Source organism: Lycium barbarum, chromosome 4, assembly GCF_019175385.1.
Source record: "Lycium barbarum isolate Lr01 chromosome 4, ASM1917538v2, whole genome shotgun sequence".
Taxonomy (NCBI): domain Eukaryota; kingdom Viridiplantae; phylum Streptophyta; class Magnoliopsida; order Solanales; family Solanaceae; genus Lycium; species Lycium barbarum.
In genome coordinates this window covers 93,013,447-93,026,158 of record NC_083340.1, presented here as the reverse complement: position 1 = coordinate 93,026,158, position 12,712 = coordinate 93,013,447, and the positions used below count along the sequence as shown (strand labels likewise).

The window sequence follows — 12,712 nt, the reverse complement described above, 5'->3', positions numbered from 1 at the left end:
AGCTCACTTACTCGTAATTCTTCTTAACTACGCGTTTGTGTTGCAGCTGTGCATCCATGTTTTTCGAGCGTCCTGCTACTTTTGCTCTTAGCACAGAATTCTTACCGTTTACACTCTCTCTGTCCTCGTTCATCGAACCTTTATTTCTATCCTCGTTCATCGAACCTTTATCTATCTTTATGATGCTACGGCCGAGCGGTCTCCCATGCACGTTCCTTGTATTTTATTCCATTTCCTCTATGATCGAATCTCTAGGTCTTCACGTGAATTCCTATTCCATGCCATTAATTTTCTAATGAATTGTGTCGACTCGTCATGCTCATTCTTTCCTCGATGAGTATTCGGTTTCCTACCGCCAATTCGTTAAAGTATCCTTCTTATTCCCATGGTTACTTTACTCCTAAATGCTCTCCTCTTCCTTTGGCCAACCCATTAGTATACCTTTCCTACTTTCATCCTTAACCCTCCTTGGGTTTGTTCCTCCTCGAGCACCTTTCTTCTCTTGTCATTTGTAGTATTGGCTCTGAAGTTCGTAAAATATTCCTTTAAACGCACAGATCTGTTCTATTCTTAAGTCATCCTTTCAGGAAAGCTCCTCCATGTCCGAGGCAACCACATCAATATGGCTACACATTTATTCCTCTATATACCTTTCAAGGGCCGAAAATCTCCTAACATCGTCGCAGGGCTTATTCATTCTTTCTCTTACTTCACATTCTTTGTCGTGGTCACCATTCTCTTAGCCCCACTTATTGAAATAGGTTCTCGAACCCCACACATTCCTCTCCTGTTTCATATTACCACACTCTATCCCTTTCACATGCCTACCTTCAAATTTTTACCCAAATAGTCTCGTGCCTTACCTGTAGTTTCTCTCGGGGGCTTCACTCACTCATGTTTCTTACCTTTCACCTTTTTCCGACATTTTGATCTCCTTACCTTCTATCTACTCACTTTCCTTCTTTTCCAAATATCGTTGTATTAGGACTTTCCAATCCTAATCCGGTAGTGGAAGCAGCATCAGGTTACCTTGTAACACTTGTACTATATCTTTTGTTTTGTCCCTTGAACTCCGTTACCTTGTTCAATTGATGCCTTCCATACACCGCAACGTTGGTTGCCGGGATACACATACCAGCTGATAGCCATGTAGGGGACATCATATGCATACGTATACATATATAATTGCTACCATCTCGCTTACAAAATATTGTCAAACGCTATTCAAACTCACCCCAATTCTAGAGCTGTGATGCACTGTTACGTACCGTATTTTTATACATTGGGACAACCCGGATTAACTATGACAATTAAGGGCCAAGACTATTCCGGGATTTGACGTCGGGACTTTTGACCATTTGATTTTATTTTGAGACATAAGTTGAATATGAAATTGATGGCATTGGACACTTAGGAAAAATTGGGACCACAATTCATAAAATTGGAATTTAAAAGTCTTGCACCAAAAGCCATGGTGGCCGTGTGGACTTGAAATGGTCCCACACATTGTGTGGCCAATTTTAATTGGTCCAACACATGTGTGGGCCATAAACAAAGGGAGATATTTGTGGATAAAAAAAAAAAAAAAAAAGACTAAGTCATCTTTCTCATTTCCCACTTCTACACTTAGAGAAAAATAACAAGACTTGGAGAGCCTCCACTCCCCCATGGTTCTCGGCCACAACCAAGAAAAATCAAGTCCCATTTTTGCCTCTCTAAAATTATTTCTTTGGTATAAACCGACTATTTGGAGGTCCCTAAGTAGCGTGGAAGTATTGTTTGGGTCATTCAACCACTCATTTTTCCCATTTACAAACCCTAGCCTATTGGTGGATTGAAGAATAAAGGTGAGTTCTAATCTTGTTTTTGGAGTTATAAATGTTGTATGCATATTGTAGTATGCTAAAATGGATAAAAATCATGAAATATGGAATGTTGAAGTTGGGTCTTGTGTTGGGTGTGTTGACCGTGTGAAGTATATGTGTGTGGTGTGGTATTGGGTTGACGAATTAATTGCTTGTAGCATATTGATTGTCGTAGAGTGGAGAAGAGAATAAAAATCATCGATACATGTATATGTGTAGTGTAGCCGTGTATATAGCCTCCAAATGGTAGCAAAGAATGAATTAATATCGCTTAGCGTCGTAATGGTTGTTGTGATGATTTGTATGTTGGAAATGAGAGTTAAATGTCCCGAATTGATATAGTAAGCGTTGCGGACTGATTTGGAGAACTTTGTGCATTTAATGCAATCCTTATATATGAGAACCATTAACATATGAATATGTGTAGTGTGAATGAATGTGAGTCATAGATTATGCCGAATATCGCATTATTATCGCTTAAGCGCTTTCGTGTCGTCGTTACGAATTTTAGTTTGGAATTGAGCATTTAATGACTTAAGATTGATGTTGAGATTGTACGGGCTGATTTGAGGGTTATTGTGCGTTGATGTAATTTGTATATTTTATGAAAATGGTATCGTTATATTGTGAATTGTGATACAAAACATGAATTGAAAGTCGGAAGTGTGCCCAGTGGGCTGCTCACGGGTAGGGGCTGTTTTCGGCCAAAAATTTGGAGAAATTGTGGATTGTTGGAAAAATTATGTGAATTTTTTAGAATGTTCTTGAATGTTGTTAGTATGGGTTTGGGTTAATAATCGAATGTACGAACGATATTGTGGCTTGAAAGTAAGCCATTGAATTGAATAATTGGAAAGTTGTCGAATGGTGTAAAAGAGAGCTACTATTATTATTTTGCCTTTCGAATTGATTATCGATGTTGCTAGGTTGGTTATTGTGGTTGTTGTTGTTGATTTTGAGCGAGTTAAATTCTCGGGATGGCCTATTTATAGGGGAAATGCTGCCGAATTTTCTGTAGAATTTAATGTTAGTTGGAATAAATGGCTTAAGTGCCTATGTTTAATATTGGATATTCGTTGGCATATTTGTAGACCTTGGGGAGCCCGAGGCGTAGATTGGAATTTACTTTATATTGGCCATCTTGGAGTGCGTACGAGGTATGTAAAGCAACCTCCCTTCTTTTTGGCATGTCTTAGTTTTACATAGGCTAGATTAGAGCCTTAAGGAAATTCCAAATCCGAAATCCGAGCATGATATGATCTATATATGTTCCTTGGCACTCTTATGTATGATTTGATGAAATATGAACCTTTATGTATTTGAAATAATCGCTTTCCAAACTTTGCGCAAAAAGGTTTCACTTTAAAGAACTTCGAAATTTCTGAATGCCATACATTTCACATAAATGCTCGGATTACTCCAATATTTTTATAAAAGTTTGCATTATGTATGATACGTATGTTTTTCATAGGCGGGCCCGACTTGGGTAAATACCCGTCCGTGGGTCCCGCGACTTTCCTTTATGTAATTCAGAGAATCTTTGAAAGAATTTGGTATGATTATTATTCCTATTTCAAATATGATCATTTTACTTATGTTTGAATTTATGATAATGATTTTATGCATATGACTACTCACGACTCTACTCGTGCATTCTGTTATTCCTTTCGCCGAGTCCCGGGCCGGTTCTGTTGTCGTGCGCATTTTGATATACTCCGGAGTTATGCTGTGTTTATGGTTCACCGAGCTACTCGCAAAAGAGGGTCGGGTTCCACCTATATTTGGTGTTATGCTGTGTATGGCGTTATGTTGTGATGTGATATGTGACGGTGATACGGAGATTTGAAACTTTCTGGTGTTATGCTGTGTTATGGCGCCATCGACGGGTGGGCGACCATATTCTTCTGTACCCTATGCATTACTTACATATTTTTGAAAGTAAGCAAATTTTGATATGTTGGATTTGCACTTATGTTTGGTACTTCCATTTCGTTTATGTCTCAGATTTGCTTTCTGTATATTCTGCTTTGCATACTTAGTACATATTTCATACTGACCCCCTTTCTTCGGGGGCTGCGTTTCATGCCCGCAGGTACAGACGCACAGTTTGGTGATCTACCCATTTAGGACACCCTATTCTGCTGTTTGGAGTGCTCTTCTCATTTCAGAGCACACATTTTGGTATATATTCGTTCGCCATGTATATATGTATTTGTTCAGGGGCACGGCGGGGCCCTGTCCCGCCATATGATTCGGTTTGTCTGTTTAGAGGTCTGTAGACGTATTTGTGGGTGTGTGTGCCTACTTCTGTACGGATGTGTTTGCATGACTCTATTCGTTATGGCAGCCTCGTCGGCGTGCATTTTGTATATGTTTGTGGCAGCCTTGTCGGCGTGCATTTGTATATGCGTTTTGGGCCGTTGTGCCATTTGACAGCCTTGTCGGCTTTTGACATATTTGATAGCCTTGCCGGCTTTTTGATATATGTGCATATGTTCGGCGATGTATATTCCGCCGCCTCTTCTGATTCTGATATAATGTTTTGTACGCGCAATCGCGCAAGATAATATTCGTTCTCAACTCTGTTTAAAAATGATGATTTAGTTTGTATGTCTGTTTGGGTGTCCAAGTAGGGCACCAGTCGCGGCCCACGGGGCTGGGTCGTGACAGAAGTGGTATCAGAGCGGTTTGTCCTTGGGATGTCTACAGGCCGTGCCTAGTAGAGTCTTGTTTATCAGTGTGTTGTGCACCACATCGATAAACAGGAGGCTACAGGGCATTTAGGATGTTTCCTTTCTTTGAATCTTAGATCGTGCGATAGAGCCAGCCGTAGGAAATGAATCTTTTTCTGCTGACCTTTAATTTCAGCTGAGGACGGTATCGACGTAAGAAAGTGACCGATGATATTGGAAGCTATACCGTACACAGGTAAGAAATGGTATGAAAGATGTATGTCGGGGAAGCTATTTGAAGTATGACGGAAATATAAAGTTGAAGATTGAAAAGAAAAATAAACAGGAAGATGTCACTGGTGCCGTTTGAGTTGGGCACGTGAGGTAAGTCTCGACATCTGTGTACATTTGTTTGCAATTGTTAGCCCTGTGTGGCTACGATATGATATATAAATACGTATATGTGTTGGCCCTGTGAGGCATGGTCGGTATTTCCTGTGTACAGGTTTTGGGATAGTAAGAAATACAGAGGAACCTCTGCCCAAATTTTGCCAGAAATATAAAGAGAGAAAATGAGATATAAGTTCTTAACATGTTTTGAAAGTCGATACCGATAGGGTGAATCTGTTATGTTGGATTAAAGTTAAGAGGTACCCTCCATGGCATTCGTAAGAAGCATTATCCTTGATTGGGAAATTTTATTCCGAGAAAGCATATATGAGTAGCAAATTCGTAATTTATCTAAATGAATCAGAATATGTTCCAACCACATGTTGCTTCAGAAAAGCTTATGTGAAAGGCAAAAATGTCCAACGATTAAGTTTCGATTCATTTGAAGAATACTAAATGTATAACAGGCAGTTGGGAATTGAATGATTCACTTACGACTCAAAAAAAAAATATATATATATATACATATGTATAAATATGGAGGTAATTATGTGAATTAAGTACCAACGGATTTCGCGATGTTCGTCGGATTTTAGTGTTCTTTTGCTGGTGGTTGGAGAATGCCTTACAGTAATATTTTATCAGCCTTCATCGACTAATTGGAGATGGAATTTGTGGAATAAAAACTTAAATTTGTGGGCTGTTTAAAATTATATATGTATATGCATGAGGAGAAAAATATTGAGGATTTACAGGAGGCGACACGGTGACTATATAGTCAGAAAAGTAAAAGAATTCTCTCTAGATCGGGGTGGGACCCGCTACGAGAACGTTTTGAAAGTTGTTAAGACCCCGATTTGCCTTAAATTACGTGATAAAAGTCGTGCAGGGAAATTGATGCAATTATACCGGCCTTAACGTGTCTAAATGCATTAAAGTTGTAAGGTTAAGCGTGCCAGGGCCAGAGCAATTCTGGGATGGGTGACCCCCTGGGAAATGTACAAAATTTTTTGCAAATATGGACATAAGAGACAAATAGGAAATTTGGAGTAACCAAAAAGGAAATTAGAGTATGTGGAGTGATTAGAAACTTTATAAAGGTCGCGTGGGCTGAGACGGATTAGATTAGTGAAAAAGGGAGAAAGAGCAACGCAGCTCCAAAATTAGAATGAGTTTGAACAGATGATTGAAGACGCTTTGTAAAAGAAATGCTAGTGATATATATATATATATATATATATATATATATATATATATATATATATATATATATATATATATATATATATATATATGTATGTATGTATAGGACTCCCCATTTATGACTATGTCGATCGCTTAGTGAACCTTAATAGTCAGACATTAACAGAATAGAATTTATGAGACAAAGTGAAAGGTATGATACAGATGTTACAAGATAAACAAATATTGGTTTTGCTATGGGTTGAGATTGGAAGATGCTAATACGACGATATTTTGGAAGGAAAAGAGAATAATTGAGTGGAAGGTAAAGAGATCAAAGTGTTAGCAAAAGTGAACCGTAAGAAACGTAATTAAGCAGAGCTTCTAAAAGAGTCGACGGGCAAAGCACGAAATTACCTGCGAAAAACGAACTGGAATGTAATAATGCAGGGCAAAAGAAAAAAAAAACCTATGGCATGAAATGATGAATCATGCGAATATTAAGTAATTTGACTATCGAGAAAATAGAACGACGGATAAGGAACGGGTATGAAGGAAGGATATGATTATTAAAGGATAAATTGATATATTAATTAAATTATTCGAGTGCCAGCTATTAGATAAGATTTGTACTTTATGAATGAGAATTTCATCACTTCGTAATTTTGTTAATATCTCGTACGAAGGTAATCAAGTTATAGATTATAAAGGAAAAACATGGATACGGTATAAGCACAACCCCAAAAGAGGGGGAGCGGAGGAAAGTGAAGTAAAATAAGTAGAAATAGAAACAATTGACACAAAGAAGATTGAAGCGATCAAAAGTTGGCCTAGGTCTTCGACATAGACCGAAATACGCGGTTTTTGGGGATTAGCCAGGTATTACAGAAAAGTGGTGAAGGACTTTGCTTCTATTACGGCACTATTAACGAAGTTAACTCAGAAGGCCGTGAAATTTCAGTGAACCGGTACGTGTGAATGTAGTTTCCAGTACCGGAGGAAAAATTAATTTCAACTCCAGTCTAGCTCTTCCCGAAGGGCCAGCCGGGTATGTTACTTATTATGGTGCTTTTGGTATTGGGATAGATTATGAATTAGTGCAGCACAGTCAAGTTATGGCCTAAGCTCCCCGGCAGTTCAAATCGCACGAAGGAAATTATCCCATACATAATTTGGAATTATCCGCGGCGATTCATGTTTTGAGAATGTGGCGGCATTACTTACATGGGGTCTACGCTGGTATTTATACAGACCATAAGAGCCCCAGTACATTTTTAAGCAAAAGGGAGCTAAATCTGCGGCATAAATGGCTTGAATTATTGAAAGATTATGATGTCGATATTCTATATCATCCCGTAAAAGCCAATGTGGTAGCTAATGCACTTAGCCGTAAGTCCATGGGTAGTTTGACTGATGTATAGTTTGATGAGAAAGAATTGGTTCGTGGAAATTTATCAGTTAGCTAGCCTTAGAGTCCGTTTGGTCGATTCTGGAGATATTGGGATTTTGTTCGAGAAGTTGCTGAATCGTCGATTATAGAAGAGGTAAAACAACATCAGTTTGAGGATCCTATACTTGTACAGTACAAAGATACGACCTTTGATAAAGAAAAGACTTAGTTTGAAATTTCATCTGAAAAGGATATTATTATACGGAGGCAGATTATGTGTACCTGACGTTGCAGGGCTGTGATGATCAATTATGGGCGAAGCACTTAATGTTCGACATTCTGTTCATTCTGAATCCACAAAAATGTATCATGATCTAAAATATTTATGCTGATGGGATGGTATGAAAAAGGGACACTGCAGAGTTCGTTGGCCAATGCCCAAATTGTCAGTAAATCAAGATCGAGTATCAAGGGCCGGACAGGTTGCTTCAGGAATTAGAAACTTCAGTTTGGGAACGAGGAACGATTCGCATGAACTTCATTATAGGCTTACCGCGCACTCAACGCGGATACGATTCTATTCGGAGTATTGTTGATAGATTAATGAAATCAGCCCATTTTCTTCCAGGCAGGACTACTTGTTCGGCTGAAGGTTATGACAGAGTGTATATTAATGAGATAATAAGACTTCACGGGATTCCTATATCTATTATAACCGACTGAGGTGCTCAGTTTACGGCTAACTTCTGAAGATCGTCCCAGGAAGGACTGGAGACTCAGATGGGTCATAACACAATATTTCATCCTCAGTCCGACGGACAGGCCGAGTGTGCTATTCAGATACCGGAAGATATGCTATGGGCCTGTGTTATTGATTTTAGAGGTTGTTGGGGTGATCATTGTCGCTAAGTGAATTTGTTTATAATAAAAATCGTTATCACTCTAGTATTCAGATGGCACCATATGAGGCTTTGTATGGCAGGAAAAGCAGATCTCCGATTGGTTGGTTTGACGTGAGTGAGATTCAGTTAATTGGTCCAGATGTGATCCAGCAAGCAGTCGATAAAGTGAAACTGATTCGAGAGCGACTATTAGCGGCCCCGAGTCGACAGAAATCTTATGCTGATAAACGACGTCGACCGTTAGAGTTCCAGATTAGCAATTGGGTATTTCTGAAAGAGTCACCTATGAAAGGCGTTATGAGATTTGGCAAGAAAGGAAAGCTCAGTCCGAGATATATTGGGCCTTATCAGATTGTTCGCAAAATAGGCAAGGTGGCCTATGAATTGGATTTGCCAGCTGATTTGGGAGCGGTACACCCGGTATCCCATGTTCCTATGCTTCGTAGATATATTGGTGACCCTTCCAGAATTTTTCCTACAAACGATATACAGGTCACCGAGGAGCTATTTTATGAAGAGCAACCTATAGCCATATTGGATCGTCAGGTAAGAAAGTTGCGGAATAAAGATGTGGCTTCTGTTAAAGTACTGTGGCGGAATAATAATAACCGCGAGGAATTAACCTGGAAGGCTGAGGAGCAGATGATGAAAAAAAAAAATCCTCACCTATTTTCGGCACCTTCAGGTAATCCAAATTCTTTGTTTGATTATGTTGATTTGTGATCGATTTGTATATGATGGCTATAAAAGAAACTCCCCCGAATTTGAGTAAGATTAGTAGCATTAATCCAACATTCGAGGACAAATGTTCCTAAGGGGGGGAGGATGTTACGTACCGTATTTTTATACATTGGGACAACCCGGATTAACTATGACAATTAAGGGCCAAGACTATTCCGGGATTTGACGTCGGGACTTTTGACCATTTGATTTTATTTTGAGACATAAGTTGAATATGAAATTGATGGCATTGGACACTTAGGAAAAATTGGGACCACAATTCATAAAATTGGAATTTAAAAGTCTTGCACCAAAAGCCATGGTGGCCGTGTGGACTTGAAATGGTCCCACACATTGTGTGGCCAATTTTAATTGGTCCAACACATGTGTGGGCCATAAACAAAGGGAGATATTTGTGGATACAAAAAAAAAAAAAAAAGACTAAGTCATCTTTCTCATTTCCCACTTCTACACTTAGAGAAAAATAACAAGACTTGGAGAGCCTCCACTCCCCCATGGTTCTCGGCCACAACCAAGAAAAATCAAGTCCCATTTTTGCCTCTCTAAAATTATTTCTTTGGTATAAACCGACTATTTGGAGGTCCCTAAGTAGCGTGGAAGTATTGTTTGGGTCATTCAACCACTCATTTTTCCCATTTACAAACCCTAGCCTATTGGTGGATTGAAGAATAAAGGTGAGTTCTAATCTTGTTTTTGGAGTTATAAATGTTGTATGCATATTGTAGTATGCTAAAATGGATAAAAATCATGAAATATGGAATGTTGAAGTTGGGTCTTGTGTTGGGTGTGTTGACCGTGTGAAGTATATGTGTGTGGTGTGGTATTGGGTTGACGAATTAATTGCTTGTAGCATATTGATTGTCGTAGAGTGGAGAAGAGAATAAAAATCATCGATACATGTATATGTGTAGTGTAGCCGTGTATATAGCCTCCAAATGGTAGCAAAGAATGAATTAATATCGCTTAGCGTCGTAATGGTTGTTGTGATGATTTGTATGTTGGAAATGAGAGTTAAATGTCCCGAATTGATATAGTAAGCGTTGCGGACTGATTTGGAGAACTTTGTGCATTTAATGCAATCCTTATATATGAGAACCATTAACATATGAATATGTGTAGTGTGAATGAATGTGAGTCATAGATTATGCCGAATATCGCATTATTATCGCTTAAGCGCTTTCGTGTCGTCGTTACGAATTTTAGTTTGGAATTGAGCATTTAATGACTTAAGATTGATGTTGAGATTGTACGGGCTGATTTGAGGGTTATTGTGCGTTGATGTAATTTGTATATTTTATGAAAATGGTATCGTTATATTGTGAATTGTGATACAAAACATGAATTGAAAGTCGGAAGTGTGCCCAGTGGGCTGCTCACGGGTAGGGGCTGTTTTCGGCCAAAAATTTGGAGAAATTGTGGATTGTTGGAAAAATTATGTGAATTTTTTAGAATGTTCTTGAATGTTGTTAGTATGGGTTTGGGTTAATAATCGAATGTACGAACGATATTGTGGCTTGAAAGTAAGCCATTGAATTGAATAATTGGAAAGTTGTCGAATGGTGTAAAAGAGAGCTACTATTATTATTTTGCCTTTCGAATTGATTATCGATGTTGCTAGGTTGGTTATTGTGGTTGTTGTTGTTGATTTTGAGCGAGTTAAATTCTCGGGATGGCCTATTTATAGGGGAAATGCTGCCGAATTTTCTGTAGAATTTAATGTTAGTTGGAATAAATGGCTTAAGTGCCTATGTTTAATATTGGATATTCGTTGGCATATTTGTAGACCTTGGGGAGCCCGAGGCGTAGATTGGAATTTACTTTATATTGGCCATCTTGGAGTGCGTACGAGGTATGTAAAGCAACCTCCCTTCTTTTTGGCATGTCTTAGTTTTACATAGGCTAGATTAGAGCCTTAAGGAAATTCCAAATCCGAAATCCGAGCATGATATGATCTATATATGTTCCTTGGCACTCTTATGTATGATTTGATGAAATATGAACCTTTATGTATTTGAAATAATCGCTTTCCAAACTTTGCGCAAAAAGGTTTCACTTTAAAGAACTTCGAAATTTCTGAATGCCATACATTTCACATAAATGCTCGGATTACTCCAATATTTTTATAAAAGTTTGCATTATGTATGATACGTATGTTTTTCATAGGCGGGCCCGACTTGGGTAAATACCCGTCCGTGGGTCCCGCGACTTTCCTTTATGTAATTCAGAGAATCTTTGAAAGAATTTGGTATGATTATTATTCCTATTTCAAATATGATCATTTTACTTATGTTTGAATTTATGATAATGATTTTATGCATATGACTACTCACGACTCTACTCGTGCATTCTGTTATTCCTTTCGCCGAGTCCCGGGCCGGTTCTGTTGTCGTGCGCATTTTGATATACTCCGGAGTTATGCTGTGTTTATGGTTCACCGAGCTACTCGCAAAAGAGGGTCGGGTTCCACCTATATTTGGTGTTATGCTGTGTATGGCGTTATGTTGTGATGTGATATGTGACGGTGATACGGAGATTTGAAACTTTCTGGTGTTATGCTGTGTTATGGCGCCATCGACGGGTGGGCGACCATATTCTTCTGTACCCTATGCATTACTTACATATTTTTGAAAGTAAGCAAATTTTGATATGTTGGATTTGCACTTATGTTTGGTACTTCCATTTCGTTTATGTCTCAGATTTGCTTTCTGTATATTCTGCTTTGCATACTTAGTACATATTTCATACTGACCCCCTTTCTTCGGGGGCTGCGTTTCATGCCCGCAGGTACAGACGCACAGTTTGGTGATCTACCCATTTAGGACACCCTATTCTGCTGTTTGGAGTGCTCTTCTCATTTCAGAGCACACATTTTGGTATATATTCGTTCGCCATGTATATATGTATTTGTTCAGGGGCACGGCGGGGCCCTGTCCCGCCATATGATTCGGTTTGTCTGTTTAGAGGTCTGTAGACGTATTTGTGGGTGTGTGTGCCTACTTCTGTACGGATGTGTTTGCATGACTCTATTCGTTATGGCAGCCTCGTCGGCGTGCATTTTGTATATGTTTGTGGCAGCCTTGTCGGCGTGCATTTGTATATGCGTTTTGGGCCGTTGTGCCATTTGACAGCCTTGTCGGCTTTTGACATATTTGATAGCCTTGCCGGCTTTTTGATATATGTGCATATGTTCGGCGATGTATATTCCGCCGCCTCTTCTGATTCTGATATAATGTTTTGTACGCGCAATCGCGCAAGATAATATTCGTTCTCAACTCTGTTTAAAAATGATGATTTAGTTTGTATGTCTGTTTGGGTGTCCAAGTAGGGCACCAGTCGCGGCCCACGGGGCTGGGTCGTGACATGCACCTTCTTTTTCTTCACCGGTCTAGTCCGCCTAGTCCTACACAACTTCTTAAAGGTTTCTAACCACTCCGCATACTCTAACTTCCTTTAGGCTACTCTAGCTTCTCCTTTGCCTCTTATGTCTAAATCTATAGGACTTTTAGTACACTTCCCAGGGGGGTCACCCATCCTAATATTTCTCTCACCTTAGAACGCTTAACCTTGAAA

The 12,712-nt window shown here is 39.1% G+C and overlaps 2 long non-coding RNA genes across 2 annotated transcripts; both read left to right on the top strand.

Annotated features, from left to right (window-relative positions):
- The first annotated feature begins 1,194 nt into the window (after positions 1-1,194).
- On the top strand, positions 1,195-4,432 carry LOC132636143 (uncharacterized). The gene is made up of 2 exons (XR_009581055.1): positions 1,195-3,022; positions 3,958-4,432. It is a non-coding gene; the product is annotated as an uncharacterized LOC132636143 (long non-coding RNA).
- A 4,424-nt stretch (positions 4,433-8,856) lies between these two features.
- On the top strand, positions 8,857-12,401 carry LOC132636142 (uncharacterized). The gene is made up of 2 exons (XR_009581054.1): positions 8,857-10,991; positions 11,927-12,401. It is a non-coding gene; the product is annotated as an uncharacterized LOC132636142 (long non-coding RNA).
- Positions 12,402-12,712: the final 311 nt, after the last annotated feature.